The sequence below is a fragment of the Mizuhopecten yessoensis genome, unplaced genomic scaffold, assembly GCF_002113885.1.
Source record: "Mizuhopecten yessoensis strain PY_sf001 unplaced genomic scaffold, ASM211388v2 scaffold5503, whole genome shotgun sequence".
In the NCBI taxonomy this organism is placed as follows: Eukaryota; Metazoa; Mollusca; class Bivalvia; order Pectinida; family Pectinidae; genus Mizuhopecten; species Mizuhopecten yessoensis.
Genome location: NW_018406081.1, coordinates 856,932 through 870,499, shown reverse-complemented (window position 1 = coordinate 870,499; position 13,568 = coordinate 856,932).

Genomic DNA, 13,568 nt, shown 5'->3' with positions numbered 1-13,568 from the left:
TGTAAAAAAAATGGTAAAACATGAGTATTTTTTCATTAAAAAATAGGGGGTAGGGGTAACTAAAATCGACTTTTTGAGTTAAAACAATAAGATTAAGAAATTTTACTTCCATGATTTTAAATAAAATAATATTTTCAACAATTCTACAAACATTTATACATATCTGATAACACACTTGGAAGAAATTGTATGAATTTGTTCTGCAAGTGGTCAAAACCCTAAAAATCACCTAAAATCACATGTTGTGGTAAATTTGTATCTTTGACCGATCATAGCACAAAAACGAGCACACGGACATATGTTTTTTTTTGCATTTTCTTCTATGCCATTTACTCCTTTTTCCAAAAATCCATATAAGAAAAAAAGTTTAATACAGGAAATTTTTGACTTCTCAGAGGTGTACATTCTTAAGACGCTGAGTGGGATTTTGACATCATTTTCCTTCTAAGTAGTACTTTCATCACGAACCAAGGAGTTGCGGTGTTGACCTCCCTAGTCCCCTCTAGGTTCTATGTACAACACTTAACAAGAGGATTACGGGTTAAACACTGAATGTAGCTTTGTCCTCCCCTATCCCCTCTCGGTACAACGTACACCACTTACCAGGGAGTTGAATGTTAAAATGCTGAGTGTAATGCTGACATTGACCGTGGCAGCTGGCCTAGTTTGTATCTGGTATTCACGTGTTGTGAATAGATACGTTCGAAGGGAGTTTTCCGCAGAATAGGTGAAAGCTGACTGAACAACCGGTATCCCTGAAAGGAATAAGACTGTCTTAAAGCAAAAGTCAGGTTAATATAAGATTAATATATCCTTATGGAGTAGACCATACCACCAAAGGGCCATTTACCCAATAAAAAACACTGTCTGCAACTATCAAGTATGTAAGTATTGGTACCACCAGGATTTAGAAAACTGATAAAGACCTGCATGACAACTGAGAATCTGATCTGTAATACGTGAACTGTAAAACAAAATAGTTTGGACACATTTGGAGATATTTACAAGTACCAAGCAGGACTTAAAAGAGGTATGGCGGGTTGCTATGCCTATTTCCCCGAATGTTATGTTACGCTAGTGCGCGCATCCAACCGTGCACTGTTATGACGCGTCATCAGGTATTTTTATACAGGTATACGCAGCTATATTGGAATCCTGTGTCTAAGAATAGATAATTGTAAACAGACGAATTTAAGGCCATGTGTATTAATACATGCGTTTAACGATAAAGGCTCAACACAATGCTTATTTCACGTTTTTTTATATTGATTTATAACAAATTATCCGCTTATATGTAATACAAGATCGTGCAATCTATACGAAACAGTTTTGAACGGATTTAATTTTCAACACTACTACCTGTGTTCGGTAAATCGGTAGCATTCAGAATGTGTTCTGAGAAAGTATGGGGTCTCGGGCGATAATCCGCATGTCGCACTAAATAGTAACGAAATTATTACTAACAAAACTGATAAATCAATAGGTATGTTATTAAAATGTAAACAAAAAATTTCATCTATTTGAAAAACAAAATATTGCTTTATTAAGGAAAATGATCACTTGCCTAAATATTTAAAAAAAGAAAAGAAAAAAACCTGAGGGAGGATTCGAACCTGCACCGTTTATTTTTTAGTCACAAGTAAACTGCGATACACATTCGGCTACATAGAACATATAGATATTGGCAATTACAAACTGATTTAACCCTAGAAACACCTGTCGCAGTTTAGAGAAACTTGATCAACCCTGTTTTTCATTATTTGAGCACTTTCCCAAAGGAGGACCACTTTTCCGTAATACGATTTGATTTTGCATATTACATCACGGTCACAAAAAGTTTATTTAAAAGTTGGTCCTCAGATGGGAAAGTGTTGAAAGTATTTTTTTAAGTCCGGGAAACCCCATCACTTTCATAGATATAGTGTATATGGCTATATTTGCAGTGTCATATTAGCAATACCTAATTTCTCAGCTGTTTAAAAATTCATATTCAATTGGTTCTATATCTTTTGTATGCATTTTTGATACCCGAAATGTTTTATTCCCTAATTTGTTTTCCCGTTTTCATAAATGCCGACTTAGGGAAATATGGGCAGTTTTCCGCCATACCTCTTTAGAAAAAATCTGACATGCGGGTCTCCAGACTCAAGAATTACAACAAATGTATGCTTCATTTTAAATTTGTCTTTTTTTATTTTAAACATTCAATATAAAAATATAGTAGAAAAATATAGTCAAATATCACCAAATGTACACCTATTTCTAAGAGAAATCGTCATTATATAGGTATTTAAAATTTGAATTTGATCTTAAATGTTAAGTGTGTGTTACGATCCTGGTGACTGATATGGACTTTTAAGCGTTGACAGGTATGACGTCCTGCCAAGCGTCAAAATGACGCTGACTTCAATTGTACCAAGCGTCACCATGACGAGTTAAAGATTGATATAGATCAAGCGTCACAATGTCGAGTTAAAATTTGATACAGATCTAGATCAAGCGTCACAATGACGAGTTAAAGATTGATACAGATCTAGATCAAGCGTCACAATGAACTTATAACATTGGCGTCATAACTACACTGTGCGTTCTTCATTTGCATTTGCAATACAATAAGATTGTAAAGTTAGATTAAATATTAAAAAAAAAACTTTTAGTTATGTTATGCCTCATAGTTTGTTTCTAAAAGGCAGCACGGAGATTTTATCTGAGACAAAAAAATGTAATCCACGCGTTTTCAATTTAAATTATGCAAAAGATTGTGCATTATTTGTATTTTTTGTAGGTAATATTTAAACGATGTGCCATGTTTTATTTAACAGGACAAACATATGGGTTTGTACATCGTCTCGACAGAATAGCTATTGTGTATTCAGACTCACAATATGGTACTTATCTATAATAATTGTCATCACCTACGCATTTAGACATTTCGAGCGTGTATGACACAGATAATTATTTTGTTAAGGTAAACCATAATATTTTGCATCCACAAAATAAAGTATCTTAGCTGTCTTTTTATCTAGGTACTCGATTGTGTACTCGCCTTTACTATGTATTATGTAGATCTTACTCATATTGTGTTTAAGATTTAGTGACACAGTGGTCGGTATATGGAATAGAATTTATTGCACTGGATATTTGTTACATTTAGCTGAGCTGACTAAGAAATGCATATCCTACAATAGATAGATTCTAAAATGTGTTCTGACACTTCTGGTATGCAGCTGTATATACAATATGTACAAGATTTACAATCCATTTATACACTAGTTACCTCTTTAATAGAGAAATAGCAACATATTTATGGCATAATTGTTAAGTTCACAACTAATTGTTCTTGGTTTTTCCCTGCAGTCTGGGTTATGTTATTGTTTCAGATTAAGGTGTCATCGAACCTTGTCATTACCTGACGCTATTATTATATAGGTTGAGTATGTCTTTTTTTCTTAAAGAAGGCATTAGACTTGATGATGTAAATAATGATACACGTTTTTATTCAATTAGTAAAACACAGCTAAAAAGAGAAGGTGTTCCGAAGGTTTGAGTGTCCCCCCACTCGGAACTTCTCGGCCGATTCGGTCTGAAGGAACTGCAATCGGGGCGAGGTGTTCTGAAAGTTTGAGTATCCCCTGGTCCATCGAAGACACCTGCCATGTGAAGCTAGATCAACTACAAGTAATACCACGTCATTAAAGTGGAAACCGGGATAGCGTAAACGAAACGGTGAACACTAATGAGCATAATAAAACTTCGACATTCATATCGCAATAGTAAACAGAATATTTACCAATGCGATCAAAATGGCAAACATAAAACTGTCCCATAACCTTTATAAACCAGCATCTTATGGAACCTTTTGTTGAAAAATAGACGTTATATATCAACTTCAGTCATGGAAATGGTAAATATCTTAAGTTTACATTTTTGAATTCCCCTTATATTGTATTTTAATGATTGCAGATATAAATGGATGATTCATAAATAACTAGTGTGATTACAATATATGGTTAACAACAGCAATTGTCATTATTTAGGAATGCTTCAATATACACAAATTATACGTTATTATTTAAAGACGTTTTAAGTGATTAAATATAGCTAAAATATGTACTTTATAAGTAAGTCCCCTCTGTCCTCAAAAAGTGTTTGGTATAATTATCTGACGCATGATTATTTTGTATTAATAGACGAGTAGTGCCTAAGGTGATTATCCTCCTCAATTGTCAAGCCTGACGGTCCATATGTTCTAGATAGTTACCGTAGTTTAACAAACATGATATGGGTAGTCATGTGTATTTTTGTGTTTGCCTTGCACCTTAGACATTGATTTAATGATTCGAGGAATTAAAATGAAGGTTTCACCCCTAAGTCATAACGAGTGGATTTAGATATTTATTTTGCACGTATATTTGCGAGCAGAGTATATTGCGTAATAAGACATCTTGATTTTCTCCTGTAGAGTAGTGAGGTGTGCTTCGTACATTGAAGAAGCAGTACGATTTGTTTTCCTGTGAAAGCTGATTCGTGTTATTTAAAGAAGCTATAAGCTCTTTTTATTGTTCAGTTCGAAAATACAAAATTCTTACATATAATCAATTAAAGTTAATTACAAAAATAGGTACCCACGAATATCAAACGATTTTATTAGATAACTTGATTAATTTATTCAATTACACAACGTGCATTGATTATCCCATCCGCGATATCAAGGGGTTACGCTCACGTTCGCTCTCTGCACACCTGAACTGATGTCATAGCTAAATTGAAGGCACGAAGATATCTGTTTGATTGGTCTCAGGAAAAAAAACTAACCAATCGCTAGGCTGATACCTGTCCTTTGAAGATTACAAAAGAGAAACCCCCGACTTCAAAGCCTGTCATTTTTTACGGTTATGCGACCGCGAGATTCTTTTGATGTACCTCAAAGGATCAAACTAGTCTTCTTAGTACACTGGACCTTCGATTTTGCTATGACATATTCCAGTGGGTGCAGAGAGCGTAGGTGAGCGTAACCCCTGGATATCGAGGATGTGATTATCCTAACCATACAATAACAGTGTAAAACCGGATCTGTATGCTAGTTAGCAAACGACGCTCACCATGCGAGAATATCTGGGCCCGTCTTCATGTAATCCAAATTCTTTGCCCAAGCAAAATTGTTCGTGTCAGTGACAAATTAATATAGAAAATCATATTTTGTCAATGTTACGTAAGAAGTTTTGTAAGACTATAGCCAATTACTGTTTTCAGTGTTTAAAATTGACTATTGACCATGATGAAACCGTTCTCATGTGTAAGCATGATTTCTGCAATTTCTTGTAACCTGCTGAAATAAATGTAGTGTACATTTATTTCAGCAGGTTACAAGAAATTTGGCTTCAGTGCAGAAATCATGCTTACACATGAGAACGGTTTCATGAATACGGGTCCTGGTCATACTCCCCGTGCATTTTTTCAATTGTATTCATGTAAATCTTCCCTTTGTTTATATTTTACCCGTGGTTTATCGATTCTTTGTTCGAATTACGGTTTAGCTGACTTGTGGTATTCTGTTGTTGTTTTAGCATGTTAAACATAACTTCCACCCTTTAAAAATTATGTTATTGCTTACTTTTCAGAAGAAAAGGGTAACGAAAAGAACAAATGTTTTATGCTTTATCTTTACTTTTTTCATAATACTGACTTATCTCACGATATGTTCGCAAAATAATTGAAATATTTGATTATTTCACACCTGCAAAAAAATAACACAACACTCGTTGATGACATAGTAGACGAAAGGTAAAAAAAAGGGGGGGAAGGGAACCTACTACACTTTCTCTCAAAATGCAAATATAGCTACAAAACTAGAACTTTTCACCGGGAGAAAATTCTAAATGTGATGGTTTGCACAACCTGGACAAATCAGCAAAAGAATTCAACCGGAAACCTTTACTTCAAACGATATGAACTATCCTTAAAAAGAGAAGATTGAAAATACATATTATCCCTAAGAATCATACAACGAACTATGAGATATCTAGTTTTTAGCGTTGCTCATAAATTACCATGGCTATATTGATTTTTAATTCGAATAATCTCTTTTATCTGATTTTCGAGCAAAGACATGAACTAACAAAGCTATTGTTTTTTCCCTTAATGGCAAACACTACTGAGATATAATTTACAATGATTTTTATTACATATATATTCCTATATACATTTAATCGAGATGCACAGCGTAACAAAACAAAGGACAAACTTCATACAAAATGATACCAAAACAACAACAAGATTTCATAAGCTCTAGCCAAAATGAATTGTTATCTTTTAAACGAATAAGCTTACAGTCAATTATAAATCATCCTGACCTTAAAGGAATGATTTTCTCTACGAATTTTACAAGAGGAAACTTACCTGTAGTAAAAAGACCGAGTATATATAAAATCCAAAACGTGTTCATGCTGGTGCCGTATATATCCGCTTCGATGTTTATCATGTACCTTTATAAAGGTAAAAGCACAGGTAAAAATAGGTATTGACGGATGTGATGGTAAGGCGAAACTAACTCCTTAGTGTTTCAGCGGCGAAACCATCGTGAAGGGGTGTTCTATAGTCAAATATACCCCCTTGAAAAGGCGACAAATAGTCGATAAATAATGGTTTAGAACTGATGTGTTAATTATGTGCAGGAACAGAACAAGTTTACTGAGAAACTAATCTAATATGTATCTAGAAAAGGATACAATCTACTATTGACTGTATCGATTATCCTCAATATGTATGGCAAGCCAACTGTATGTATACGGTTTATTTGTTACATTCAATGCTAGCTGCTGCTCATATTATTTCTTAATTACTTTTTTCCCTTTTTGTTACATAACGTTAACCATGCCATCGGTGTATGTTGTAAAAAGATATTACAATATAATATGAGCAGCAGCTAGCATTGAATGTACCAAATAACCCGTATGAAATCAACAAAAGGATTAACTGTTAATTGCAAGCATTAACTTGAACGAACAACTTAGTCTCTCTTTGCGTTTTCAAAGCATAAACTATCTGACTTTTGGTCAGTGTAGCATGTCAAACGCCCCTCTTACTACTATAACACTCTACTGAGCCTGTTTAATTTACATACATTCATATAGACTAGTATTGTCAGAAAATATTTGGTGTTAGGCAAGGAGATGCACTTTGGTCCTTGTACTCTAAATCACAGGAAAATGTGTTTTTTAGTAAAAAGGCATTGTGGGATAAGTATGAAACTTTCACAAATTGAATATCATCATATAACTAAACTCTATGCCAAGTTACATGCTTATCCCCAAATGCTTTTTATGTACAATCAGCGGATAAACATTGGAAATAGGCAGAACATTTGATAAATCAATCGGTTAACTTTAACGATTAAAGCAGATACTTTCCTTGAGGCTAGGAGACTTAAAATTACCAGCAAATCAAACGTCATATATTAAATCAATCATTTTACAGTAGTTGTGGTGGCAAATGCCATTTTTGATTTGTAAGTTAACTTTGATAAGTAAAAAACCAAATCAGGACCTGGACCTCACTTCAGCCACAGGTGTTGAGCAAATTTTATATGATATATATATAATATACAATACTAACAATTGATATCTTATACTTATAGCATATAAAGGTTGTCATGCACCTTTAAATTCACTTGCAATTGAGAGATATTTGAAAGGTCAAGTTTGAGATGAGTCCAGAAGCCATAACTCAGTATAAAACAAGAGGAAAGTATGTAGTCAATATGCAATTTATGTAAGTCTACTTAAACGAGTGAAGTTGTAAATTTCAAGCCAAAAAATTAATTAGAAAGGAAATTATTGAGAAAACAAATTACCTTTCAATTGAAAATGACCAAAAAGACCCCCCTGACGTAATCCTTCGTTTTATAAAAACAACCTTTAATTGACTATTGAATTTCTGTCATTTTTTATTCTGTTACATATGCTTGTCTAATTTATACATGTTTTCAAAAACAGAAATAGTATTATTTCGGTTTTTAAGCTCATTTTGAACAGCAAACTATATTTGTGATTTACCATACCCCTTTTGGTACCCTTAGAAACCCACTTTCGGTCAAAGTTTTTCCTTAGTTGTTCCGCAGGTCATACAATAGGACATCTTTGAACAAAATAAGGACGTAAAAATCCGAATATACCGTGGCCCGTGGTTGTTGGTTCGCTGATATTTAACATATCGACCCCACGTTTCTATTTTTGTCTGGCACGTGACCATATCGATATCATATTTCTAAATCTAAATAAGAGATTTCAGTATATAATCGCGATTTTGCATGTGGATACCTTAGAAGATGCCCAGTTGTGGTATTGGTGTGAAAAAGCGGCATAAGACCTATAACAATATGCCCTGGCCTGTTGAAAACGAAAAATTAACGATTATGTACTGAAATTCGAAATGATGCCCAGTGGACATCTTTAGCCTGGGATATCGTTGATGCCGGTTTGCATGTGGATACCTTAGAAGATGCCAGGTTGTGGTAAAGGTGTGAAAAAGCGGCATAAGAAGTATTATGTTAGGTACATTTAGATATATTACTATCCCAATATTGAATAAGTAACCAACTTCACGCTGGTTTACTACCGTACGCCAGTTTGTGATTGTTGACGTCACTACCTTTCATTATATCAAACATCTGGTACATTCTGTATCCCCAAGGATACATCGTATATTTAGTGGTTCCCAACTCGTGATGGTTGGTTATAATGTTTGTCTTCCTCGAGTTAGCACATTTTTAAATTGTATAAAGACACGAGACTTGAAGATATTTATTTATTTTTACAATTTGTAAAAAAAAAAACGATTAAGAACCGTGGGTCGAATAGAATTTTTCATTACCGCCGGAAATGCGGATATTTCGGTTTAGTATGCAAAAAATCCTTGTCCTTCCCTAGGGTTGAGACGGGGGAATTCCCCTATTCATAACAATCCTACAACGTCATTTCTCCAACTCTCCACAGGTGTGTATCCCTTTTAAGCCTAAACAGATCAGCTTTTCACCCTAGGGGGAGATAGCCTCGCGCATAATGGCCCGATACAAGCCATAGCAATAGTATGTCGTCACGTCATCAATGCATTGACGTTACGTCAACAGTAGCAGACTATGGAAGACAACTCTGAATTTGCTAGGAACAAAAACATGCAACAACGCTTGTATTCTATGCAATCACTGCTTGTCGGCGGATTTGTGAGTGAAACAGGATGGGAGAAAAACGATCACCCCCTACCTTGAGGGTGTGACAGAGAAATATCGAACCCTCAGGATGATATTCTCGAATATCTTACCCTTGGCAAAGCCTCGGGTAAGAACCTCAAGAATATCATCCCTCAGGTTTTTGTCATGTCTCGCGTCAGTGCTTTTTGCTTCAAGGTTTACTATGTCATATTCTCTTTCAATGGGCTGCACGCAACAAGCTTACTGTCCTCCTACTTCACAATGGTGTTACAACTCACTATATAGAGGTCAGTATACTTGTACTGAATTCTGTTCAGCAGATTTGACGAGGCAAACATGTTTCAATGTTAACGACGTGTGTATTACACTAATTTCGCGTTATGACGACTTATATTTTTTACTTATTATGTGTTTATTTCGCGTTATTACGTGTTTATTTCACACTTTTCAATGTTTCTTTCGCGTTTTAACGTTTTTGTTTCATGTTATTACGTCACGGATATTTCGCGTTATCACGCGTTACCACGTGTTTATTTGCGTAAAACGCGTTTGGTCAATTTAGAACGCGTTTGTTTGCGTAATAATCTTCTTCTTCTTCTATTACAAGGATCAGATCTCCAAGATTGGTGTGCAATTGACCCTGGGAGGTGGCACTTCAAAGAATATATTTTTGTATTTTTTAGGTATTATTTTAAAACTATGTAAATAACGAGGATGCAAAATTAGTAGAGAGATTGGTGATAACCTTCAAGTGAGGACTTGAAAGAAGGTAAATCCTCATTAAGGGCCAGTGACGTTGGAAATGAGTGTGTGTTGCTAGCCTAATGACAGTCTGCCACCATTTCAAAATATTAACAGAAAACCCTTATATTGGCTGGCCCCACTTCCCCTAATTTCTTGTGTTCTTATAATCACAACTCAACCGTATAATGTACATTATGTGTATGCATGACTCACCTGTGTATAAATGTTCATAGTCGACACACGCGCCACTTGGATAGGGTGCAAACCCATGCTTTTTGTGGGATTTGAGCTCTGTCCAGGTGATGGCCCTTATGTCAAGGCGTACGTTATATCGACATTTTATATAAATTATGAGCAAAGGTAACCAGTGATCTAACATGAGGCATGAATTATTAATGATTTATATATACCCTCACATACGTGAATGCATTCTTCTTTTATTAATTTTCATAGTTTAGGTCAAATTTATTTATAGTCATCACACGATCAAAACTGTGACAGTGTTATACTGTACCGATTTCTTTCAACTATTCAGTGTTTTTTGTTTACATAACATGTCCTGTTTGTTCGCTTAAATATATTGTAATAAGGTTTGACAATTTCAATTGCTGGTTTGCACATCATATTTTTTTCATGAAATTCCGGGTATAGATTCGCTATTCTACTTCATGTTTGTGTTACATAATTGACAATGGATACTTATTTGATGTGTCATAGAATAGCGATCGGTACCATCTATTCTAAGGTCTACGGAAGATGTGTGATGAAGTCATTTATCGCTTTTTGTTTTGGTGTAAATTCTGTGTTAAAACTACTTCATCAATTGCATAGCTATCTTTTTTGGTTAAATATTATATTTATTTCTTGTTTCCGAAATTTCGAGTTTTCAGTGATTTTGTTAATAATATTACTACAGCATATGGATGTTGAATCCAATCCTGGTCCAAGACTTGGCGAGCTTTCTATATTTTATTTAAATATTAGGAGCGTTAGACACAAATTAGACAATATTGAGGACATAGTAAATGAATACGACATTGTGTGTCTAACCGCAGAACTCGTTTAGATTTTGATTTATATAAATAATCTTTTGAAAGTTGATCGTTTGCCAGAATTGGAATATCCTGGTGATGAGGTAATATGGACATAAATTGGCCTACCCCACTCGACTTACATTATAGGAACAGCTTATAGACCAGAAAGCTCTATCCTACCGTTGTAGGGAAATTTAATGTCATCTTTAAATAATGCTCTTGATATCTCTCCTAATGTTATATAGTAACAGGGGACTTAAACGTTGACTACTTCACTGCTTCAAATAATCACGTTCTTTTTGACATCATTAACTCCTTATCACTAACTAATGTTATAAAAGATCCTACTCGTACTGGACGTACTAGATCTATCTTACTAAATCCTATACTATTATCTGACTCTATTTCTTGTATTGACTCTTCTGTAATTTCTGTTGATAGATCATTTAGTTTCCATGATGGTTGTACTGCTTCCATTAACCTTCCTTGTCTTTTTAAACCAGTCTATAAACGTAAGATTTGGCAGTACAAGAGTGCAAATAAAGAACTTATATCTAATCATAATTGGATATATTTTTTTTATAATTCTGACTCAGTTAATTAAGCATGTGGTCGTTTTACGAACATTTATCTATCTTTTGCCAATGAATGTATTCCTAGTAAAGAAGTAAATATAAAACATAATGATAAGCCATGGATGACCTCTGAGCTTAGACAAAACTTAAGAATTAGGGATAGATTACATAAAATAGCGAGGTCAACCAAACGTTTGGTAGATATCAATAAATTCAAATCACAGCGAAACAAAGTTAATAGTATGAAAAAGCATGCACGTGTTACTTTTTATGAAACTGTTTATGATATTATTGGTGGGTACTCATCTTCTGATCCTAAATCTTATTGGAAATTAATTAAAAGGTTAATTAAAACGTCTGATACTTCACAATCTATACCTTCCTTAATCGATCCTATTACTAATGACATAGTTACAAGAGATGAAGATAAAGCTGAATTATTAAATAATTATTTTTGTAGTATTTCTAGAGTAGATGACAGTAACACGGATGTTCCGATTATTGAGCAAAAAACTGACAAACAAATTAGTTCAATTAGATTACATTCAACTGAAATACGCGATGTTCTACAGATATTGAAGCTCGGCAAGGCCTCGAGTGGGGATGGAATCAGCCACCATATGCTAAGAAAAACTGTTCACACTGTTTGTACTCCGCTCGAAATAATATTTAATATGTCCTTATCAACAGGGATTTATCCAAATAAATGGAAATTAGTTAATAGCATGCCATTGTAGACCAATTTCCTTGCTGTCCACTGTTGGTAAAGTTTTTGAAAGAGTGATTTTTAAACAATTGTACAACTATATATATATATCTACTTTATAGAAAATCTTTGTCTTACAAATATCAGTCTGGTTGTATGCATGGTCATTCTACAGTGTATGAACTCATTTATATTTATCACCAAAATTGCACTTGAATAAAAAAAAAAAAAGCATACGTTTGTTGTATTCTATGACATATCCAAAGCTTTTGGCATAGAGGTATTGTAGTGAAGTTATAATCGTACGGAATTTCAGGTGAATTGCTTATGTGGTTAGACATTATTTGTCTCTGGGACACCAAAAGGTATTTGCAAACAGTTCATATTCTTCTGTAGGTCTAATTGAGGCAGGGGTTTCACAAGCCTCTATTCTTGGCCCACTTTAATTTCTTATATTTATTAATGACATAGCAGATTTTTTTGAATCCACGTCTCGTTTTTTTGCAGACGATACATCACTACTTAAATCATCTTCATCTTGTCTAGAAATTCAAGTTCAAGAAACTTTATATAGAGACCTAGAGATCTCAAATACTTGGTGAAAAACCTGGTTGGTTAATTTTAATCCTCAAAATACTGATGTATTGTTTATTTCGAATTCAATCGATATCGAGGAAGACTTAGATTTAGAATCTGATGGGAAAGTCTTAAACTTTACGGATTATCATAAACATTTAGGGGTAACTTTTAATTCGAATGCAAAGTGTGTGTGTGTGTGTGGGTTGGGGGGGGGGTCATGTAAATGGAAAAATATCAATGTCTTACGAAAACTGAAACACTTATATATAAGTAGGGATGCTCTTTTTATGATTTACAAGACTTTTATTTTACCTGTTTTAGGATATGCTTGTGAGTTTTGGGACGGTTGCACTCTTTTTGAATCGGATTATCTCTTACTAACTCTTATTTTATACCGTCTACACTTCACTATTGTAATAACTTAGAAAATTCGGTTCGACCCCTACCCTCTATTAATTCAATCCTGTTTAACATCAAATATTCAGTCAAGTCCACCTATTTACTTTAAAATCGGAAATCGTAAACTTAATATTTTGCATACTAAGCTCCGACACTAGTGCAGTTCCCTTAATTATGACCTTTTTAGAGTTAACCTTGTTGAGAGTACATCTTGTAATTGTGGTCATCCTTGTGAGAATGTCTTTCACTATGTTATGGAATGTCACCTTTTTACAAACGAAAGACGTATTTTTGGTTCAAAAATTGATTAATTTGAATGTTGC